This window comes from Pezoporus flaviventris, unplaced genomic scaffold (genome assembly GCF_033815535.1).
Source record: "Pezoporus flaviventris isolate CSIRO_AGI_PZ_B2104156 unplaced genomic scaffold, CSIRO_AGI_Pfla_v1 ptg000001l, whole genome shotgun sequence".
NCBI lineage: Eukaryota > Metazoa > Chordata > Aves > Psittaciformes > Psittacidae > Pezoporus > Pezoporus flaviventris.
Genome location: NW_026892549.1, coordinates 16,439,448 through 16,463,747, shown reverse-complemented (window position 1 = coordinate 16,463,747; position 24,300 = coordinate 16,439,448). Strand labels below are relative to the sequence as shown.

Sequence of the window (24,300 nt, the reverse complement as noted above, 5' to 3'; positions counted from 1 at the left end):
TGGGGCCCGGGCCGGCGGAGCGACGCGGTGGGTGCTCTCCCAGCGGGCGCGGAGCCTCCTTAGCTCGGTGGGGAGAGTTAGGCAGGTGCGGGAGGCTCCCTGGCTCACAAATAGCGGCTACCGGGAGGGGGCGGGAGGCGGAGAGGGGCGCTGGAGCACATGTATCTCTCCATTCTCCAGGTAAATTTCAGAGGAAGCTTCTGCCGCCTCCCCCAGGGAGTCTGTACATCCTCGCATGGGAGTGCTTGCTTGCACGTACGGCTGGGGTGGCTTTTCAGATCATCACGCGCAGATCTTGCAGGCCCCATCTCTCATCTCAAAAGTGGCAGTACGTTTTCAGCGTTGGCTGAAATGCTGTTACTTTTGTAAGGGGAAATCTCACTTACTGGAAGGGGAAAGCAAAAGATAAAATCTCTCCACCCGATTTAAATGAGTAGCCAGGCAAAGATTACGTTGACATTAACTTTTTTTCGCAGTTCTGTGTTTTGATCCAGGAGCCGATCTTGGAGCACTCCTTTCCCCTCCTGCTGGCTGTGTGTGACCAGACGTGACTTGCAACATTTTACTATCAGTTAAATAATATCGTTTTGACACTGAAAACTTAACTGTGTAGACTAACTGCCTTGATAGAAGGATGAGAAACCTCTTGGCACTTTTTGTTTCTTGTTCCCCTTACAAAATAATAAAAGCATTTTTCGGTATGCTCTAAAATTAACATTTAAATGAATGATTTGATGGCCTTTGTTTCTCTTCTCAAAACCTACCAAAAGATTGCTCAGAATTTTGAAACATCTCTTTGGGGAGCCGAGTCAGTTCAGCATGTATGATACATACGCTGTAAAGTGTTGAATGATTTCTTAAGGTATACTCGAGATAAGCACTCAGTGCTGGAGTGCCAGACTGGAAATCCCTATTATGTGCCTCTGAGGATAATCATGTCAGTTTCTCTGCATTGCAGCTTTCATACCTCTAACCTCACATGGGCATTGTAAGCATTAATTGCTTCCTGTAAAGTGTGTTAGGACACAGAAATGGATGTTGCCTGTATATGTTCAAAGTATTCTTTCTCTGTTCATTTTTAATACTAGTAGGAGGGTGTTTGCTTGAAGTAGGAAAACATGAATTATCATGGTAGAAGAAAATAACAATCCACAGACTTTGGCACCCTTAAAGCAATCCTCCCCCTAAAAAACAATAAATACAAAAGAAATACCAAAGTTCAATGACTGTATTATTCATTCAGTCCTGATACCGTGTTGGATTCTGGGTGATGCCACCTGTTTGAAAGAGCATTGTAAAAATAGTCCAGAGAGGTTTTGTCCTTTGTTTTTGTGACATTTTTCACCACCTGACTACTCATATGCACTGTCATAAAGCAGAAACATTCACTTGTTACTCCAATTTTCTTTTTAGTTCATACAATAGACAACTGCTATCTTTATTCATGAAGATAACCAACCTCCAAATGTTACTAGGATACTTCCTTTCAACAGTACAACTGCACAGGTCTTTCAACAAGCGTATAAAAGATGTTTTCTGTGTCAAAAAAAATTTATGCTTCATTTTCCCCTAGTTGTTTAGGGCTCAATTCTTCTGTAATAGCAGTTATTTCCTCTCTGCGTACCAAGATTTCTGTCTTTGTCATTGTCTTTGTCCCGGAGTTAAAGATGTTGATCCAGATGATTTCAGTGCAACTGGGGCAAATTAAGCAACTCTGCTTCACTCATGTCAGTGGTTCTGCAGTAACCTATCTAGTTTGTCTGCTATTATTCTCTGGTTTTCTTATCCTTTAATGTATCATGGCCAAATGATACATAAAGCCAAGGAAACACTTATTTCTCCAAACTTACCTTATGCTCCAAACTTACCTAATGCTTACTTACAAAGCATTAGTGTCCTTTTTAGAATAATGTAATCCTGACAATTGAAGGATGAAATACAAAGCCATAGAGATACAAGAATGAATAAAACATGCAAGGGTAGATATACAAACTGTAAATGTGTGACTTGTGTAACGCCATGGTGTTTGCACCAAAGCATCTGTTTTGTAACTTGCTGTAGGTGGGCTGTATGCTGGTAACCATGACAAAAGGAATCCCATTTTTCAGGAAAAAAGCCCCAACATAATGCTACATAAAACCAACATAATAGTAAAGGGCACATAGGAGAAAAATGGACATACTTGGTTGAGTCAAAGGCAGTGATCTGGAGTGGGTGCTTGGAAAACAGTGTAAGAAATAGCAAAAATATAAAATCATTCTTCTCTCAGCAATCTGTGTTTTCAGCAATTAGCAGCGTGGAACTCCCGGTGTGGAGGCTGAATTCAGACCATTGCATTTAACATCTATTTATAGATTGTTTATGAATTTCTCGTAACATCTATTTTAATCTGTTTTGACTTTTGGTTTCAACAACAGCTTGAGCCGTAGAGTTCCAAGATTAATTATACATTTTGTATAAAAATACCTCAACTTCACCACATGAGTGGTATACTGGTTCCTTGATATTCACACTGGGTGGTCTTCCACTCCTGTGTTCTGAGAAATGGTGGACAATCATTTTTAATATACTTCTTTATGATGTCTGGGAATTCACAGGCCCCAGACCTTCTTTTCCCTTAGCCTTTACCGGTAGAAGGAAAATCGCTGTAGTTTTCCTATGCAAAAGCCATCCTACATCTTCACTTGTCCTCATCTTTCCCTCTGTTTTTTTTTTTTTATTTTGTGCTTTGTTTCTTTTTTTTCCTATTAGAACTTCCCTTTTTCCCTCCCTGAGAAAATAGGAATATAGACTATCCCTTTGCTTTCCCACCATCAGTAAGTATCACAGTCAGTGATACTTTCTGGTTATCAGTAGGTCAATACTACTGGTTATCAGTAGGTAGATGTTGTGACCTGCATAAGCTCATGCTTGCTAAGCTTTTACAGGCAGGAGCTGAAGAGTGCTTAAATAGAACCAGCGCTTTTTCCTGGCAAGTACATTCAAATATTGTGTTGCATTATTTAAAATGTATATCATGTGGTGCCAAAAAATGTATTCCTAGGTTTACTGGAATACCTACCATGACCTTCCCACCAATCTGTCATGCCAGAAGGTAACCTTTATTCTTCTGGCAGGTGAGGTTGGAGAAAAAAATAATGTATATGTATTTCCTATAACAGATCCTTTGACTTGTGTATTATCATATGCAGAAAGGAAAACAAAGCTGAAGGAAGAAGCCGATTTGTTTTCATCTGAATTTTACATCAATAATTACACAAAACATAGAACTCTTTCCTACCACCTAATAGAAATAAAATGGGCTGATAGATAACAGACTGACAGTTATTGCATGTCTAGTGCCTTTCAGTGTAATTCATTTATTCTTTTTTAAGTAATAACAGCCTATACTGTGCTACTTACTCAATTTTATTGCTTTGGCTATATTACCCTTTCAAATGCAGAACCACAGGTAAACCAAATGTAACTATTCATCAAACCCATGAAATATCATTTATAACATTAAAGCACTCACAACTAATGCATCAGTTAATCCCATTCATCCTCTGATGGAGCCTTCCTGTAGGACAGCACAACCTGGGTTTACCATTTGAAAAGAAATTGGATAACCTTTGAGATAAATTTTCCTGCCCTGTATGAGAAGGTTGGAATACCCTTGCATTTAAATACTTCACGTCCTGTACTCCCTTTATGTCTTTACGCAAATATTAGAGCTTTGTTAAAGTAGGGTATGACACGTAGTCCACTCATCTGATACAGCAGGTGTGTGTAAAGATAAATTACATACATTTGGCAGTAGTTCAGTTACTCCGGACTTTAGTTTCTTCAGGACTCTTAGATAAATGTCATCAGGGCTTTGTGATTTAATTTCCTTTCTTCTTGCACATCTTAGTAACTACCTGTGTCTTGCCTCCCTTATTTATGAAGGGTATAAACCTCGGGCTGCGTCTTTCTAGTCCTGTCTTTTTAGAATAATTTACCTCTGCATCTTTTGTTCATTAAAGAATAGAATATATTTACCTGGTAATGGAAGCAAAGTAAAGGCATTAGCATTAATACTGCCCCATTTAGATGCATCGGTTTTCTTCAGATTTAAAAAGATGAGTGAATGCAGTAAAGATGGAAAAGAGACATAGGACTGAGTCTAAAACTTCATGCTGAATTTAAGCCTCTTTCTACAGCTATGGACCCAGAAAGAATCTCACATTTCTGTAAATTCTGTTTCTGGGCCACTGAGAAGTCAGTGTTGGAATGCCCCAGAGTCTATAGTAGCTTGGGGAACCAACCTGTGCTGGAGAAGGTGAAGAGTGTTTCTTCTCATGGTTTCTCTGAACGCAATAGCCTGCTATTCGGCTAGGTGCCTACTGGAACCAGCACTCTGATCTCTGCTCAGTACCAGGTAGTGACAGTAAAAAAAATATTCCAGAATTTTTGAGGGAGAGGATGATCAAAAGAATGCAGCTGCTTTTGGATATAAAGCACTTGCTATGTAAGAAAATATTTGGGAAAATCCTTTTTTGGTCTGAATTCAAAACACCATTATCCAGATGCATCTATATTGGGCATTGCCAGAGAATTAATTTTGTCATCAACCTATTTCTTCATGTTTGATAAAATTTCATTTCAGAAATGAAGGATTTATAGCTTGCTTTCCCCTCAGTGCACATTATCATTTATATAACTGACAGCTTCAGTTGTTAAAAGCAGTACATGAGTTTTTTTCCAATAAAGGGCTCACATCTTTCTGACATTTATTGCAAGTTTATTACTTCTATACCCTTCTCAGTGAAGCTGTTTCGTTCATTGTGGGAGTGTCGGAAGTACAGATTTTTCATTACCTGTGACTTATCATTAATTTTAGGCCAGAAGTGGTTTCATTTTGACTGGTGGTTAAAAACAGGAATGGCATAAAAACACGTGAAGGCAATTAAGTTAAGAAAACTCATTTGTGAAGAACGGGGAAAGTTAAGGTACGGATTTTTTCCCAGGTGCTATGTGTGCCTTCTCTAGGTGGAGAGAAGGCGGGTTAATCACTCTTTTGACTTATTTTAGAATAAAAATCACTACCTAGAAGATTGAGTGAACTGGTTATACAATACAAGAATTTTTTAATTCTCTATCCCCATCATGGTTATTAAGACAACAGAGTCCTTACCTGAGTGATTAATTGAGAAGCATCCTTTGTCCAAAGTAGATAGTAAATCAAATTCTAAAGACATTTCTGTATTTAGCACACACGTGCTAAAATTGGACCATGTATTTACCTGTGGAGGAAGAGGTCAGTCCATGCCAGTTAGTCTCAGTGCCAGAGGATGGTCCTTGGCAAGTTTAATGTCCTAATACAGATGAAGCCTTAACAAGACTTCCTCCAGGTCCTAAATTCATGGAAAGATCTGCAGAAATCAGTGTACATTCCTGCTTTGGCTGGGGGAACCATAGTTGCAAGACTACCCCTTAGATCAAGGAGCTGAGACAGTTTAATAGTTTTTCCCCTCATGCAGGACAGGATCTGGTCCACTGTCTAGAAATGTGTCAAATTTCCATATTTGTAATACTTGCTTCTGATTCTTGATAATGTTTTAGGTGTCAGATAAAGAATAAAATCTGCCATCTTGCCAAACCTCAATAAAATTTTGATCACATCTGCTCTAATCATTTCTTCTAGCTTGTTTACAGTAAAACTTACATGATAAATGAAGATAACATTACAGTAAAACTCAATTTTCTTTGTCAATACAATTAATCTTTTCCCTTCAAACAATCTCTTTTTTAAAATTAAAACTTGTGTTACTACTATTATCCTACCAATTGTTCGGTGTTTTTTCCTCAGTCTGGGCTTCCAATCTTCATCTGCATGAAGGGCAAATTGCACTCCAAAATCTTATATAGAAACAATGCTTTATGAATACTGGAAGTCATATAGCTTTCTTACTAGGAATAAAAAGTGTCTTGAATTCACACCATAAAACTGCCTTTGGGATTTCAGCACATGTTCTCTTGGAAACCTCAGAGGCATTGATCAGAGAGATTACTGTCTTTTTGGTTTCAACTCAGAGGAAAAATAATGTTTTGCAAACTCAATTAGAGTTCTTGAAAATAAAGTAAAACCGTTAGAAATGCCAATCTTGAGTAGAAATCATGAAATGATAACAGGAATTTGATCTAGCTCTGTGCAAGTCATGCTTGAAACAACTTGTAAGCCACAGGAGAAATAATTCACACTGGGAGAAGGGAGGCTGGCAAACCCAAGCACACCCAAGTTCCGGCTCGTACAGCTCTGTATTGTAGGAGGTGGTGTGTTCCCAGGCTGAGGAGGTGGTAAGTTAGTTCTCCACTGCAGCCAGAGGGGCACAGAGGTCTCAACACCCTGCTTTCACATGCTGCTGCTGCATGCATGAGTGTCATGCTGCATGATGGATTTGCTCAGCATAGGGGTGGCACGGTGTGCTGCATCCCCCCCATGTTCCCAGGCATGCCTACAGCGGACAGTAGTTTCACACCATTTTCAGTGAGCAGGCCTGGGTTCACATCCCTGCCCTGAAGGCTGTTGAAAGGGAGAAAATGAAACATTGACTGGTGGCAGACCTAAGACCCAACTATTCGCAGCATCCCCCCAGGTTTGGCCCAATTAATACTTAATGATTCCTCACAAAATGCTGTGGCTTTAATAGAGTCCTTCCTGCCTCATTAACCAACAGTTGCCCAAGCTCTCACAGGAAATGGGAGCTGTGGGTTGAAGTTCTCTTAGCAGAGAAAGAAATTAAATCCAAGTCCTGACATCCTGTATGGGCACCATAGCCACAGAGCTGAGACAATGCCAGTGACACCACCTCTCTCTGCCAAGGGCACACCACCAGACACTTAATGAAACTTGCAGCAAATTCTCCGCTGTATCATGTATAAGCATGTTAGTATGTGCTAACCATTGTATTCTTAATCTCATAATTTCTAATTTCATGAGACAAATATTCATGGAGTGTGATTTGAGAGAACTACAGCAATATTTTAATCAGAATTATTCACCTGAAGTAACTGTTAGATATTTATGGCATTAATTCAGGCTTAATGGCTTTCTGCCTAGAGGAATCTTTCATTTTAATAACACATAGATCACATCCAAGGGTGACCTCATTCATATTTGGAAAACAGATACTCTGATACGGTGTTTTCTGGGGGTTAGTTTTGCTTCTGTCAGGAGCTGCTGCTTCATTTTAAATGAGCTATCACATTTTCACATATGTAATAGTGGCCAACAATCTTTTTGGCTCAAAAGTAAACCACAAAGGTTCTTACTTTTAGAAATAAATGAACAGTCATTACCCATTGTGGTGTAAACTCAGTGTCTCACAACACATTTGCATTTAGTCCTTTTAACTGCAGAAGGGTTTGGCCTTGGTACTTACAACAATTACAGAAGTATTACTTGTGAAGAAATAAAGTGTGCTATAAAAGGAGAAGCTAGATTTCCCTTTGTAAGTACTCTTTCCAAATGTTTTCCTGAGGCATCACCCAAATGTCATTTATATTACTTGCAGAATTTCCCTTCTTAAAAATGCATTCATTTGGTTTAATTTTGCAAGGCTTTGTATGAATCCATCTGAAACCATGGAGTGCATTGAAATCTTGATGGGGTGGGAGAATGCCACCCACACCTTAGACAAGCAGCTGATGTGCTGTAGTCAGCCTCCACGTAACATTCAAACCTGGAAGTGGCTTAATTGCCTCCTTTGGTGCTGCTGTCAAAATTCCGTTTGTGACAGAATGTACTAGGTTGCTCTCAACACTTAACTTCTTCCTACCTTAGCTAAGGTTTATAACTCCACCAAATGAAAGAGTGTAGCTTTCTCCCGCATCTCTGCATACACTGAAAAGCGCAATGTCTTCCTTCACAGGTTCACTCATACTGAAGCAGCACATAGCTAAGAATGAGTTAAATTTCAAGTATAGCAATGTACTGTGGGTTAAAATAAATCCTGAGTCTGCATAATTCAAGCATTTAAAATGCTGAGTTCTGTGACAGTGCTAATTCGCAAACAGCTGCCCAATTCTAAGATTATTTCTTTCAGACTTTCTAACAGAATTATGAGTGCTCTAGTGCTGAAAGAGAAAACCTTTCTAATTAAGTTCACACACAACAGGGTGTGTTGTTTACAGCAAGTAATTGGTTCATTTCAGAATTATTCCTCCTATTCATTAATTCATTAGCCAGAGAACAGTTTCAACATATTGACATCATCTGATACTGTTCTTTTTTATGTGAGCATAAAGCAGCATATGAATTGTTTACAGACTTTTGCTTATTAGGAAAGCTTGAGAGAATTTGAAGCCACAAACTGAATAGCTGCAGTATCCCTAGACGTGTAGCTTGCATTCTACTAACTACTCCTGATGGAGTTAAAAAAATGCAAAAACCAGCCAGCAGGATAGGAGCCAGGCTGTACCCAGCACCAGGAAAAGCTGCTGTAATTCTAGGGAGTGCATTTAGGTAGAAGGTAAATGTACTGTCATGGAGTCAATCCCAACTTTATGCATCTGTTGGGTTTTGTGGCAAAAGAGGGCTTTGAGGTGTTCTTCCTTACCTCTGGTATCAGCACCATCAATATTTTCCTTCCTGCAGTCACTAGACTCCCACTACAGTCAATTAATGCTGGCCGTGACTGTTTTCTTGATCAGTTCTGATTTGAAAGAACACTGCTTGCATCTGAACTCAAAATATGATTTCCTATTGCAAACTGTAACATTAGTCATTCATTTTTAATGCTTTTTGTCAATTTGTCTTTCTGGGGGGGGACAGCATAGACATTTCTACATGCAGAAGCAAAATAACACAATCTGATCTCATCACCCAACGCTTACCAAAATGAAAATGCTAGCAGAGGAAGTTCTCTCAAATGCCTCTGAATATGTAAAAGATAATTTAATATTTAATTTCCCATCATCTTTGCAAGCCTTTTGCATCACATGTATCCTATTGTCAGATTCCTTCTCCTCTCCACAGATGTTCTGTCAGTTACAAGAACATTGCATGTTATGACAGAAATTTATGGAGACTTATTCCACAATATCATTCCTTATTTGATTTCTGAGATTAGCATTTCACACCATGTCCTTCTAACTGCGCTCTTTTGCCAGGCCTTGAAGGCTATAGACATTTTCTCTTTTTTTTTCAATACTCTTTTTTTTAAAAAAAAAGGAAAATATTATTTGTGATACCTCTGATTTTCTTATTTCATATCTCTGAAAAAGAATTGTCACTTGACAAATGTCTTTATTTGACAGAAAATTATCCCAAGTCCTCTTTGAATTTCATTGTGGTATTTTCTTTCGCTGCCCGGCTTCTGAAGATTTTGTTTTAGCTCGGATGCTGAGGTAGATAATTCATTAAAATACACCACCTTAGTTGTACCAAACATCTAAGTTTCTCTCTTTGTCTTCTTTCGTTTTTCAGGTGTATTCTTCCTTATGTCTGCACAGTTTGACAACAGCATCTACATTTTATTTCTGCTACCCTTTTTTTATTCTATGGCTGCATGATTTTCACACAAAGACTTAAAATCATCTGTCAAGTGACAGGTGGCTTAGTGACCATAGTGACCCGAGTAAGCTTTTAACACGCTGACGGTGGTAGGATTTTTAACTGCTACACTCAGGAGGTTTGTAATGCTATTCCTTCTTTCTTGTTTCAGGTTTTAGGCATATCACAGGAACCAGGTCAAGAAATGAACAAGGCTGAATTTGTGAGGCTGTGGCATTAACCCTTCACTTGCCTAGGCCTTTAAGGAAGTTTGCTGAAATTTCAGCTGTCAGGAGGTAGGGAATTAAGATTATAGATTTTCTCTTGGGTTAGAAGTACAGAGTAAGGTTCTAGCATTATATTCCCATTCTCACACAGGAATGACACTGAGTGTGGTACCAGTGCTCTATATTATTTATATCGTTAAATTCACACATTCTGTAAAAGCTGTTTGATGCTTCATATTGCTCTAGAATAGCATATGTAGGCTATTGATCTTCTATCAATGAAACTGTCATCAGGAGCTCATTGTAGCTGGTGGCTCCAAACCACCTAGAGCTAGCATAGAACTGCAAAGTGCAGTTGCAATACAGCTTCAATTCTTATTTTCAGTCACCGACATAAGAGGATGGCAAACCCGCTCACCTGTGTATAAAGAAAGGAGATCACAAACAAAGCAGACTGATGTCGTCCTTATTTTTCAAGGAAGAGTAGGCAACATATTATTCAATAAAGTAATTCTATACACTGAGTCCAGCAGAATCTACTTTTCTGAAGAACTCCTGTAGATCTCTTCAGCACGGTATCCTGAGCAAAATCTATTGAAGCTGGTGGGTTTTGACTGTTCGAATTGAGTCTGGTGGAAGTTATTCATGAAATAAAAGCCTAACAATTAAAGACAAACCAGTGGATATCTGGTAGAAATGTTTCATTTACTTTAAGGTGAAGACATAAGTAGATAGATTCCACTGAGTTAATATCACCAGGGTATGATTTTGAAGAAAAAGAATAAAAAGGTGCTTCACCATAGAATCATACAACCCCTGAATGTCTTGGGTTGGAAGGGACTTTAAATATCACCTAGTTCCAACCCCCCTGCCACAGGCAGGGACACCTTCCACTAGACCAGGTTGCTCAAAGCCCCATCCAACCTGGCCTTGAGCACTGCCAGGGGTGGGGCAGCTACAGCTCCTCTGGGCAACCTGTGCCAGGGCCTCACCACCCTCACAGGGAAGAACTTCTTTCTAACATTTAATCTAAACCTCCCCTGTGTCAGTTCAAAGCCATTCCCCCTTGTCCTATCCCTACCTGCCCTTGTAAAAAGCCCCTCTCCAGCTTTTATGTTGCCCCCTTTAGGCACTGGAAGCTGCTCTAAGGTCTCTTCAGAGCCTTCTTTTCTCCAGGCTGCACAAGCCCAGCTCTCTCAGCCTGCTTCCACAGGAGAGGTGCTCCAGCCCTCAGAGTATCTCTGTGGCCTCCTTTAGACCTGCTCCAATAGGTCCATGCCCTTATGTTGGGGGCCCTAGAGCTGAGCATGTTACTGTAGGGGGTTATGCTATGTTATCCAAGGAAACCGTTTTAATCTGATGTCTCTGATCCTTTACCAGACAGGAGAAAGGAGAAATAGGAGAATTAAAAATGTGTCTTGAAATGCAAATCAGTAATCATGACTGGTGCATTCTTTTTTTCACATTTTATAGATGTTTTCATTTAAAAAATAAACATCATTAAATTATGCAAACATTAACTGCAGTGTATGTCTATCAAATCACTCAATTTCTCCATTTCCTGCTTTAACCACAGCTGTACTGTTAAATGTGTTCTGGACAGAGCTGAAGAAACCAGTCATTAACACAATACCTGTGGGTTCATAATGGTGTAGCTTATCCTGCCTAATAACTTTGTAAGGCTTCTATTATACAAGAATAATTCAGTCTGCACTAGCTCCATCCTTATTTCAGTATTCAAAGAAAGAAAAGAATAAATCAGCACACCACTTCCAACGCAAGTAAAGACATTGATAGACAGCCCATGTGAAGTCTGTTCTTGTAAAATTACTAAAAGCACTTGTTTTATGGTTGTAGTAGGCTGCTTCTCCATTGTGCACCTCTGTGCACAAGTTCTTAGAGAATTGTTATCGTTTTAGCTTGTGGTACAGAGCTCTTTAGAGCTATTGATGCCAACTCAGGAATTTGTGTCACACTTTACAAGTATACCCCTTGCAGAAGCCTACGTTGTCCTGAAATCAATAGTTTAGGCTTCTAAGTCACTTAATGTTTTTGTTAAGTAACCCCAGTCCTAGCAATTGGCCATATGAACATGTTCATAAATATTCTGGGAAAATCACACAGGAGAAAATAAGAATTTTTCTTGCCAAGATGAAACACAACAAGACAGACAATGTTGATCAACAAACAAGATGTTGAACATGCAGCTGCTGTTTGCTGTGCTACAGACAAAACATGCTCACCATCAGCAAAGCCTGGACAGCTGCACCACCAGAAGTTTCGCAGATGCAGAATAGCTAAGTGGTTAAAAACCCAAGTGTTTCAAAAAGCCTATTGTAGCACATAGTGCAGAGAACTCTTCTGTAGCTGTATGTACAGGTTCACAGAAGCTAATAATAGCATAATGAAGTTACTATCCTTTGGCTTGTTCCACAGCCACAGAGAAGGGTACTTAGTCCTCAGCAAGCGAATCAGGACAGCCTGCTGCAGAGCCCTCGCTGGAGGAGCCTCTCAGATGACTTACAGGGATCTTTGGCAGCTGTTCTGTGAGGGTGAGGCTAACTTTAACCTTTAGAATATCCATGAGGGGGAAATATCACAGGGGTCAAACAGGATAGGCATGAAGTTCTAATGCCATATTACTGTAGATGCAAAGCGAGAATAAATGAATAAATGCAAGGACCTCTTGCTGAAATAGCTCTACTAGTTCCTTTTGATCTGGCAGTTAAACATTCAGTAAGTACCCTGAATTATCCACAATAAATTCTTTCATTTCTATGACTCTTTTCTATAATATGGTTCTGAGTTTTAATTTAAATTTTATTTTCATTCTGTTTCCTCATATGCACACCTACTGAAAAGTAAAACTTCTTTTCACTTTTCTTGAATCCGACTGAAGTCCTTAACTCCTTTTCATCTCCTGAACTACTCACTTGTGCAAAACAAAGACTCTAAAGACTCTTCTCAGTCATGTGAACAGATATGAGCACTTGTACGAAGCAGCTGGCAGGCAGCATACTGTATGTGTATTGGAATATGTAAGCTGGAATGCCATTGAGTTCCATTTATAAGTAATTATTTGTTGACCCAAATATCTGGAGCAATCTTTCCTTGAGATCATCACCCTCACAAAAGATTTCACTTAGTCATTTGTGAAAATTAATGTTAAAGGTAAATATTACAAATATCTTATCTTCAACAGTTTTTAAGAAGGTCTCCTCTTAGTTTTAGATTTCCACCCATAAGTAAAATCTTTGTCTTAATTGAAGACAGAAAGAGTGTGCCAGTCACCAACAGTGTTGTAGGAAAAGGCTTATTACAGACTTCATATACTAGTTCTAGCTATTTAATGTGTAACTATTTTTGCAATGCTATACCAAGCTTGTAATGGATTTTCACATCTTAATGTCTATTTAATCAGGAGACAAAGAAGCAACTAATTTGTTAAAGAAGCTATGATGTCATTACTGAGTCTAATGTAATGTTTTAGTAGTACAGCAATAAACTTTCCAGGTTTGTTTCCGAAATTTTTCCGAGTGTTTACTGTTTATACAAAAGACCTCAGTAAAAATGGTACTAGTAAAAAAAAAATAACAAACCAAAACCCCCAAAAACCACACACACCACAAAAAACAAACCTCAAACCATCCGATTTACTTAAAGAAAAAGACAAATTATTAAGAAATACACAAAGCAGGAGTATGAAATATTTTTTTCTTTATGCTTAGGGAAGGCTTGCAGAGCTTAGAGATTATTATGTCATAGCACAAGAGATGTGGCAACTGATAGTTTTTAGTTTCAAAGCTGTGTAAGTAATGAACTTCAGTAGTTAAAACATAGGATGTAACAGATAAGTGAGAGAATGCAAAGATCAGTCAAAGGTAGAAAAACTTTCAGGAGCAGGCAAGTTGCAAGCAAGGTAAGGGATAGGCTTAGCTGCAAGGGTATAAAAAATAATTTTCTAGAATAAAGTATCTCAAAAAGCTTAAGTATATATCTGTACAGTTTATTAATAATAGCAGAAACCTGAGAAATTTATTTAAATTTAACAGAGATAGACAATTGCAATCAGAGAAATGGCAAAAGTGAAAAAAGCAGAGGTCAGATCAAACCAGCCAAATTGAAGTGCTACGTAACTTCATGGCCAAGTAATATTTTTCTAAGAGATCTGCAAGAACCCATGGAACTACAAATAAAAGTCTGGTAATATAGTCTGAAACATAAACTTAATGTTGTAAAACAGCTAAGCTTTATACTTGGAAGTCACTGACTAAATCATCTTGTTTATATCAAATAGTTCTCTTTAAAACATTTATAGAACATCTATACTCTTGAGGTGCTTAAGTAAGCAAAGCTATTTAGAATCATAGAATATCTCGAGTTGGAAGGGACAATGAGGAGAATGGCAGCCCAAATGCAGTTGATAAATACCTCATGTTTGAAAAGTATAGACTGAACACTGATGAAACCTAAAGTAGTATTCTCAGACGAAAGACCTGGATGCTGTTGTGCACAGGTCTCTGAAATAGTCCATAGTAATACTCAGCATTGCTGTGACACACAATATTAAATCTTTAAAAATGCAACAGATGTAGCAGAATGATCAGGTGTAGACAGTACAAGAAGAAAAATGGAATGTGCAGACACAATGAACTGTTTAGCCTAAAGCTTGTATCACATCTAAGGAGGCATGTTTTAAATGTATATGTAATAGTCAGGCAGGTATCGTCCCTTGGTACCTGTGCTGTTCTCATCTCTTAAACAAAGACCAACAACATTTTTAAAGAAGGAACAACATGTGAAAGATGTTCTGCAAAACCTGCAGAATGAATGTGAAAAAATGATGTGTTTAACCACTTTTCATATTTTGCAGTGTTCACCTAATACAAAACTAAGTGTTGTCCAAATCTTGAATCATGCTTCAAAAACTGGTGCTACTAAGGAGTGATTAGTAATTGGTTTGGCTTGTCTCCAACTATAAACAAACTCTTCAGATTTTGCCTTTCCTCGATATAAGTATCAACTCAGTAGAAATGCTAACATACCCAAAACTCAGTTAAGATCATCATCTACTATCCAAACCAGAGAATTTGTTTCCTTCGTCTTCGAACCGAGGGTAATAGTCATCTATTCTATTTAACAAAACAGAGCTTACAGAAATATGATTATCAAGCATGGCAACCATATTTTATCAGGGATTGTCTTAGGTTGTAGAGAATATGAACAAGCCCTAGGAATAAAATTTACACAAAAGATACTGGATAAGCAATGAGTTTACCTACTTGGTTTACCCTTAATTTCTCAGAAATGTTGATAGCTCTCAGACTAGCCTCTACTTTCTGTGCCTTGCTGGAGAGCACAAATGCTTACAAATTGCTTCCTTTATGCCTATGGCATGTTTCTTGCTTATATGTTCAGCCTGTTATGTTTGTCTAAAATACTTGTGCTCCAGCATATTCTAGCATCATGACTGCAGTGCCACAGTTATGGCTGAGAAGGCAGTTAATTCTGTTTTCAGGAGCTTAACATCATCTAAACAAATTACATTGTGGGCACAGATTTCTGTGCCTGTTCTAAACCCATAATGAGCTACCTGTTGTCTCCAAATTCTGCCACAACTGGGATGGCTCAGAAATTTTTATTCCCCAGATTTTAAAAATATTTATGGAAATAACTGTCAGCATACATAATTTTTAATTATTTGGACTTAAAGCATCTTTAATTTTCCATTGCCATAAAATACAAGAAAAGCAATACTGCAGATGTGAAGCAGTGTAGATGCTGATTTCATTTAAGTATACAACATACTGCTAAAAAATGAATAAATTGATCGCTAAGAGTTTACTTCACATACTGTGGACAGTAAGCTGTTCTAAATCACCTTGGAGTTACTCTGATTTTTTACAATTCTGTAACAGTATATGCTTTTTTATAGCACACTAATGAACATCTTCAAATACATATCTATCAATTTCAATAAATCAGAAATTTTCAGAACACCACAAGAATTTGGGGATGCTGCACACTAATGAATGTTTTCTAAACTAAGTAGAAAAAAGTCTTGCAGCTTCAGATCATCTTGGCATGTAGCACAAAAAAACATATCATACAAGGTCTGTTCCTTATCACAGCAATTTATGCAATCACCCCAATGCCACCACAGTAGTAATGGATCCTGAAGATATCGCAATGACAAAGTTGAAACATGTGGCCAGGCTACATAACCGTTAACTTATGCCTATGCAGAAGCCCATGAAGTCAGATTTGTATCACTGAAATAGGACCCAGTCATATGAACAGAAAAAACAAACAACAAAAAACCTGTTTAAGGTTATCCATATCTAATACACAAAGGGGAGCACAGGTATGTGTATATAGGCACATAAAATGAGAAATTCATTTGGTTTAAAATGGTAATGCCAAAGCCAAAATCAAGTTAAGAACACAAAAAATATATCCCAGAAGTTTTCACTGAATTCCTGGAATTCTTCATCATTTTTCTCAAAATGTCAACTTTGAACATAGAATTAAATCTTTAAAATGAGAGGCACGTTTACGTGTTTTCCTTGAGTCATCTTGATAGATGTTAATACCATCCCTAATATTACAAGATGTACAAATGGCACCCACTTGATAGAGATCAGAATGCTAGAAACCACTCTCCAGTTTTCCCATTGCAGTTTTTATGCAGGGATTCATAGGGACAGAGAGCAGAATGCCACAGACCTTCTGCCATCCTATGCAAGGTCTCATTTTTTCCCCAGAGTTACCATAGGTACCTTCTGTCTTGAAGACAGGAGACTGGGCAAAATGGTCATGTTAGCCTAAGAGTGGAGAGTAAGTGGATAGTAGTATCTCCAGCTACTAAGCAATCACAGAGAAACCAATACTTGGAATGTCCTTAGAGCAGATGGGGATACTTACTGTTATGAAAAATGAGCTTTTAGGACTGTTGGCCAAAAAAGCATGGTATATGAAGTTAAATTAACACACACCAAAAAACTCCAATTTAGTTTCATGTAAAAAAGAATAAAAAAAAAATAAAAAAAAAAATCACACAGTCGCCAAATGTGAATGATCTTATGTTTGACACCATAGGTTATTCTGGTTCCATCTGTGACAGTCCTGCACCAAAATGTGTTGCAAATCCAGTCAGATCTACTTCCCTTAAGCAAAAGCAGTAAATTTTGCTTAACTTGAACTATCAATGAGATATAAACAAAAGAGGAATTAAAGGCTGGTTGGATGCAGCCTGAAAGGAGAAAGAAAAGCAGGAGTAAACATTTTCATAAAGATATGAGGCAAACTGAACTATAGATAAGAGTGGTAACAAGGAAAAGAAATAGAAGGGAAAAAAAAAAAAAAGACACACTCTCTGTAGAGGGAGAGATAACTGGCCAGTAGAGAGAAACAGCACTGGGGAAGAAGGTGGCAAAGACAAGTGAATGCAAAAAAACCCCATCTGATCATCCCAAAATGTGCCTTATCAGCCAGAGACAGAAAGCCTGTCTTTAGTGAATAAACTCAAAGAAATCACAGTAGGAGATAAATCTCCAAACACCTAACCTAGATAGGAAACCTGAATTGAACATGAACATGAAGGAGTCGAAACAGAAAACAACAATAAAGATGAGGAAGAATTCTGCTGATCATTTCTTCTGGCATTGCTATAACTGAAGTTTTATCAGTCTGCATAAGCCTGGCCATGTCAAAGAGAAACAGAGTGAGACAGATTGATATGTATAGATAGATTCCAAAGATCATAGAATCAGTGAGGATGGAAGACCCTTGAGATCAAGTACAATCTTAATAAACCATTTCATATGTATCTTCTTGACAGAACACAGTTTCATCAATTGGAATGCATCAATCATGAGATACCAAGGCAGATAATCTGCATCGTGTTACGAGTAGTGCAAGTCACATACTGGGTGTACCTTTTGTGACATAACTAAAACACATAGTCAGCAGGTGATGGAGGGAAGCATGAGATGGACAAACAAACAGCCTCACCACATCATAGGACATGCTGGCCTTTCCCATGGGAACATGGGAAAACTTAGGAAAAATTTGAATTTTGGACAGGAGAGTTCAGTGCCACCCCTTACACTAACAGTGTTACAAACACAATCCCAAAGTGGATGACCAAAAAAAAAACAGCATAAGTACTTCTCACCTTCCTTCCCAAATACAATACAGACAAAGTAGCATAGAGCATGACTAGAAAGGGTGAATTAATAAGCAGGAGTGAAACATCTGAACCAGGAAACATATCATCAGAGGAGACAGAGCCAAGCTGAACAGAGGCTGAAGCAATTATCAAAATGCCAGGGCCACACAGCAAGCAAAAGCTGTAAGGATTTCTAAACTTGGTGGATAGTTAAAAGGAGTGCTGCAGTTTTCTTGGAAGCCTTGTCCTTTGGGACAGCTGTCCTGGGATTAGAGAGCAGCATTCAGGAAGGAGACTTTCAAGCAAATGAGAAGTTCAAACTCATTTTCTTTGCCTGGATTCAAACTACAGCCCAGCTGGCGTATGTTATTTCAAGCAGAGGCTTGGGAACTGCAGCCACCCTACATTGTCTCCCCAGGGTGGGCAACCCAAGCCATCACACAGGGCTTTGGCACTAGCTGAGGAGAAGGAAGGTGATGCAAATTAGCCACCACGGTCTTTAATAAAGATGTGTGTTAAAATACATGTGCTGTGGGTTTATAGCAAGCAGGCAATGCTAGCTTCAGCTGTAGGAATTTGGAGCATGTAAATCTATGGTAAGTACTTTGTGGGAGCAGAGGGTGCTTCTCAGCCCTTGGCAGTGTTAGGAAGCAGCTTGGCCTCAGTCTAATTGCACATCAGGAGAAGACAAGCAAGACTTGGCCACGCTGCCTAGTAGCCTTTTTCCACAGGTGGACAACACACGGATGTCTGCAAGGAAATAAGAGCACACAGCGTGCAAAGCCAATGGGTAGTATGTAAAGCATTCTCCTACTATGCATAAAAAAAAAAAGTATTTGTAAAGTAAGTCACCTTTTTTTCCACATTCCTTGCCCTCTCTATGGTCTAGGAGATGGACTTGAGTAAAATAATGTTGCTTTGCTTGGGAAATGGATACTTCTATAAAAATGAATGGTTCAGAGAAGTTATAATGCAAATAAATTTTTTTGCAGTGGCTTAGAAAAATCCATTAGCTAAATATTTCTACTGCTTCTATTTTATAACCCATAAGCCATATTCTTACTAAAGAAACTATAAATTATTACATGAAGTGCAATTACAGAGTGCAGTGTTTGGGATGCTGATTTGTGATCAGTTAAACTGGGCAATTCATCCTTCTACAAGACAACCCAAACAATAATGGTAAAAACCTAACAGCTTTCAACTATCACATATTTCTCAGAGGAATGAATAATGCTTAAGATGCTCTTCTGCAAGATCAACAGAGCCACTTAAATCAGACTGAATCTCTCAGCTAGGAAAGCAGAGGTTCCCTCAAATCCCATCACTTTTTACTGAAGTCAAAGGAGTTCTCTGAATATTGAGCACTAAAGCCATAAAACATTAAAGATGTACCTTTCCATGAACTCACATCTACGTTAAAAATTGAAACGATTCAGATCTCACTTTGATTTATAAGAGTTATTTGGCAACGAGTGCTATAAACTTGGCTACCAATAAGATAATCTAATAAAGCAAAGATTTGGTTAATGTCACTTACCTGAACTCTTGTGGGGAGGCTCCAGGGAAGGGTTTGCAGGTTCTGAACCATGCCCACATGCATCAGTGAGAAGAGCTTTTTAAAAAAAATGTATTCAGAATGTATATGAAGTACCTTGTATTTATGAATGCTAGCGCTAAGCAAGTTTGAGATCTGTAACTTTGAACTGTTTGTTTTATAATAAAACTTTGTAAAAGTGCTTTAAAAAATGCAAATTCTTGCAAGAATGAAAAAGAAACAGATTACACAGATTCTTTTTCTCATTAAGCCAGAGCAAACCTGTTCAATATTTAGCAAAACTCTGACAGTTTTGAAATTACTAGTTTTTCTTGGAGACAGATACATAGGAAAACCCTTTTCAGGCAATGAGGTACTAGAGGTTGCTTGAATAGATTCACCATGCAGCAAGTAATTTTGAACAAATAAGTCCATTCACATCCTAGGAGGAGACCTGCATTTGCCAAACCTGTTTTTTTGCCACGCATCATTTGACCCAATTCAGCAGTACATAGGAACTGCTCCTCACCACTTCCACAGCAGTAAGAAGCTTAACTGCAAAGCTCAATGCACTGGATGTTAAAAACCTTAACAGCCTGCCTTCCTGAAGTGCCTCCACAAGATCTTCCTCTGCTGCGGGCAGATCTTCCTCCCCAAGAGCCTGAGCAGGGTGCTAACTATCCACTGCTGTAGCTCAAGGCACATGTCTCTCAACATTGTTGCTACATGAAAGCTTCACTGAGACAGCGTGCTACTTTTAGAGTCAAGCTCCCCTGGTAAAAGACCACTTACACTAAACTTGCCTTGCCAGCGATCCTTGGAAACCGTCTACTTGGAGACTGCTCAAGTGCCAGTCCAGGGGAGTTAATCCATCTTCTCTTCCCATTCTTCCCATCTCACTGAGGATCACTTCAGCTCCTCACCCTAAAGCTCCCATGGCCTGTGTGCTGCCATGCCTCAATATAGCATGGAAATGCTTATTGTCAAGCCCCTGAGGCCATAGGCTCCAGCCAACTGTGAGGTGCCATCCATGCTGGGTCAAGTATGTGTCTGAGCACTGAAACCCCCCCAAGCAGCTATCCGTAGCAACTAATTGTGCTGCCTTGTTAACAAGAGCAAAAAGTTGGATTTATGTGAGCCAGTGAAATAACTGTTATATTAGTATTAAGTTTCATTAATCTAGATATAAAAAGTAGCTATAACAACATCAAAAGTCTTTTTACCTTGGCAGGTTTGTTTGTTGGGACTTTTTTTAATGGAACATTATAAAAAATGATCCGAAGAGAGTTGTATTCAGTAGCAAATTTATAAATGAAAGCATATATCGCATGTCATAGAAATGACTTCTCTCATTTACTGATCTACATAAAGCTAAATGTTTGTTTTGATAATTGGCCTTTGCACAAAAAAGGCATTAAGTCAGCAGTAGTGAATTATTTATGAGGCCTACTTTAATGTGATTTTTCTCTGAGGGCTTTAAAAAAAAAAAAGATAGAAACAAAACCATCAGAGATCTATGGGGCCATTTTTCCTTCTCATTTTTATCCACTGTGCTCCCAGGCATTAGCCTCCAACCACACCAGTTTGGGACACAAATGTCATTGGTGGTGCTGGGAAGGGGCTCCCCCCCAGTGGGAGAATAAATTTCATGCTATCCTTGAAAACCTGATGCAGAGCCTTGCATGAAACTGTGACCCTCTGGTTCTCCAGGAGAAAAACAAAGGCTTTTAAGATGATGGGAAACTTCTTGGTCATAGCCATAGCGCAGCAACTGGCTAGAAGACCCTGGGCTGATGCCGACGCTTAGCCTCCTTCCTGGCACCTTCACTGCTGCTGCTTCATGGCATCCAATATTTAAAATTGGCTATTACTCTGCAATGAGCTTGTTCTCTGAGCCATAACCAAGTTAAAATTACTGTTGCCAAGCATAAACACGTTTGTGAAGCTGTGCACAAGTCTTCCGCACCCAGGTACTGCATGCAAAACCAAAAAAAAGGTGAAAGGCAAAGAGATGCAGTGTAGTTACCACCTGAGAACTGAGACAGAGTTCTCCAGTTCTGTCTCTTCTAAAGGAAGAATCTGGGGTTTATGGCAGTGGGGAGAAGAAGCAGCAGAAGGGGTGTGGGGAAGAGCAGGAGAAAGGGAAGCAGAGTGACTGAAGTTTGTGAATTAAATATTTTTTTAATTGTGTTGGTTTATACCAGGCCAGGCAGGTGTTTGGCAGGCAGTAACACCATTTCTGGTGAAAGGCGGCCAATGGCAGGACACCAAGGTTGCAGGATTTGGGCCCCAAGTACAGTCTGACCTATTCCCTCTGTTCTTGAAAGCACACTGCCGCAGTGATGCACAGTGCCTTTCCAACTCTTCATCAGGCCTGCAAATCTTGGAAAAACTCAGAACTACCCCAGTATTTATCAGAAGTCAATGAACCGTGGTTTTGTAGGCTCCAGTTTCTCATTGCTGCATGCCTGGCTCTGCTCTCCAATTATTTATTTTATTTTTGCAATGTTTGTAGTGACATGAGTGTATTTTTGTGATTTTAGTTGTTTGGCTTTGCAGTACTATTTTTCCCTTGCTTTTATCCTTGAGTCTGTGCATGTAGCCAGCATTGCATGACTGTTTTGATAAAATACTGGAAAAGCCATGAAATTACCTGTGCATTCAGGACACGCTTTGTTCCAAACAAAACTTACATAATTCTTTAGAAGTACAGATGAGTAGTTATGGTACTTACTATACAAGTCCTGTATGGACAGAACTCCTCTCAGCTGTAGGTACAAATAACCGTAAGAATTTTGAAGAACATAAAACAAAGATCAGTGTTTTGCTGGAATTGGAGCCCACCAGGAAACAGAAAAAAACCCCAACAATACACACCCCAACACTGGAGTTTGCCAAATAACCTTCCCTTTCACCTTTTTGCAAGAAAATGCAATCTTAACCTCAGGAGCTGCCATGCAAAGAGCAGCTGCTCAAAGCTTCAAAATGCTTAATGAAAAATGACAATTGGATTAATACATAGCAATGTTAAACAATGAAGTTTTTCATATGCAAGCCAAAAGGGCTTGAGCTGCTGCAAGCATGCCATACTGGTTTGAAAAATGATAGCAAGTAGCAGAGCCTATTTTAAAGTCAACCTTTGAAGTGACTCTTAATAAAAATACATTTTTAATGTTAATTAAGAAGATGAAATAGCTCAGACTATTCATTCTCTGGCTCCGAAGGCTTGTTCAGAGAGCTGCAGTTATTCACATAATTAAAATTTAGGTTATATTCTGTCACGTGTGCCCTTCCTCATATATGAATTTAAAAATCTAAAATACCTGTTCACTGTCTGAGTGTCCATATCAAATAAATCACTTGTCCCTCATTTTTCAGGTAAGCAGGTGAAGCATATCATAGGCTGGGATTTGGACCAAGAAGGGAGGCAGCAGCCAAGGCAGAAAACCTCAGTGGCGCTGGGGAATCCTGAGCCCATGCCATGCACTGCTAAAGCTGCCCATGGACAGCATATCCATGCCCAGCTACACAGAACACCCATTGTGTATGCTCTCCATATGCAATATAACCCTTTAAATGAGATTACAGCCGAGCATACCAAGGGACATACCTGTTTTCAGAATATTTTTGTTCCATTTTCAGAAATACTTCATTTGTTCATATGAACATCAGGCTTCCCCCCATTTTATCAAACATGCTGCACTCCTGATGCACTTACAGTGGAACATGGAGAGCACTGTGGGAGAGGTAAATACTAACTCTTCTGCACAGCAGGTTTTCAGGGCCTCTGACATTGAACATCTTGTTTTCTGTAGCTCACAAGCTGAAAATTTGGGAAAAGGCTTCAGGAAATGCAGCATCTGAAAGGAGCTAATCCAGCTGTGCCTGGGTTGGGAAAATTTAATTACTTGTAAACTTCATTGCAGAGATGTTATTTTGCTCATTTGTCATACTAATGATACTGGCCTTGAATCTTTACCAAGTTGTGTGTGTCCTGCATCAATATTTTTCCCCCGAAAACAAGCAATCGGAAATCCTCACTTAGACTCCCATCTTAGCTCTGTATTAGGTATATTCACCTTTGAACTAGAGCTGGAAGTGTTCAAAAGCAGAGATCCCTGAGCAACCAGGTGCAGTGAGCAGGGGCAGTAAAAAAAAGACAAGAAATCAACTCCGATCTTGACTGCAGCTTACCTGTGCAGGGCTGGATAACCATCACTGATAGGAAACAGGGACTAACACCAGACTGACCAAATTCTGAATGGCTGCCAGGCTTTGTGTGACAATTACTTAGTCGTAGAACTAGAAGCCAACTCAATGAAGAGCTGGCTCTTACAGGAGGGCTGAGTGAGACTCTTACAGCTTATAGCCTGGTAAGCAGATGTGCAAAATGAGCATAAACTCCAGCTGTAAAATTTTATATCTCTCTATGGAAATCAGCACACATATGGTTGAATGTTATTAATAGCCAGTTTTTCCAAGCTGTAAGTTTTATCCCTGGGTTTTACATTTTCAGGACTATGCTCTGATTCCAGAGCCCTTCTTTAAGTCCTTCTCAGTGAGGCTGGTTTTGAAGGGCTCTTGCAGCTTCATGTTTATATCCTCAGAACATAAACACAGTGTTTATCTCTCAAGGAAATTACCTATTTATGATTTATCATACACAGATGAAAACAGCAATTCAGTGCAACCGTAGTGACACATCAAAAACCCCAGAACTGAATGAAGCAATGCTCTGTCAGACCAAACAACTCTTTACAAGAAAACCTTAGAAGAGCCCCATGCTGCTGGAAGTAGCATCAAAGATGATAATGGGAAGGTATATGCTGTGAGCTGGGTATTAAATGATATT

The 24,300-nt window shown here is 39.0% G+C and overlaps 1 long non-coding RNA gene across 2 annotated transcripts; it reads left to right on the top strand.

Annotated features, from left to right (window-relative positions):
• Positions 1–6: 6 nt before the first annotated feature.
• LOC133265550 (uncharacterized) lies at positions 7–23,388 on the top strand. 2 transcript variants are annotated; one of them, XR_009742016.1, is made up of 3 exons: positions 7–27; positions 9,687–9,810; positions 22,827–23,388. It is a non-coding gene; the product is annotated as an uncharacterized LOC133265550 (long non-coding RNA). The 2 variants fall into 2 exon arrangements; XR_009742014.1 differs by lacking the exon at positions 7–27 and adding an exon at positions 34–180.
• The last annotated feature ends 912 nt before the right edge of the window (positions 23,389–24,300 follow it).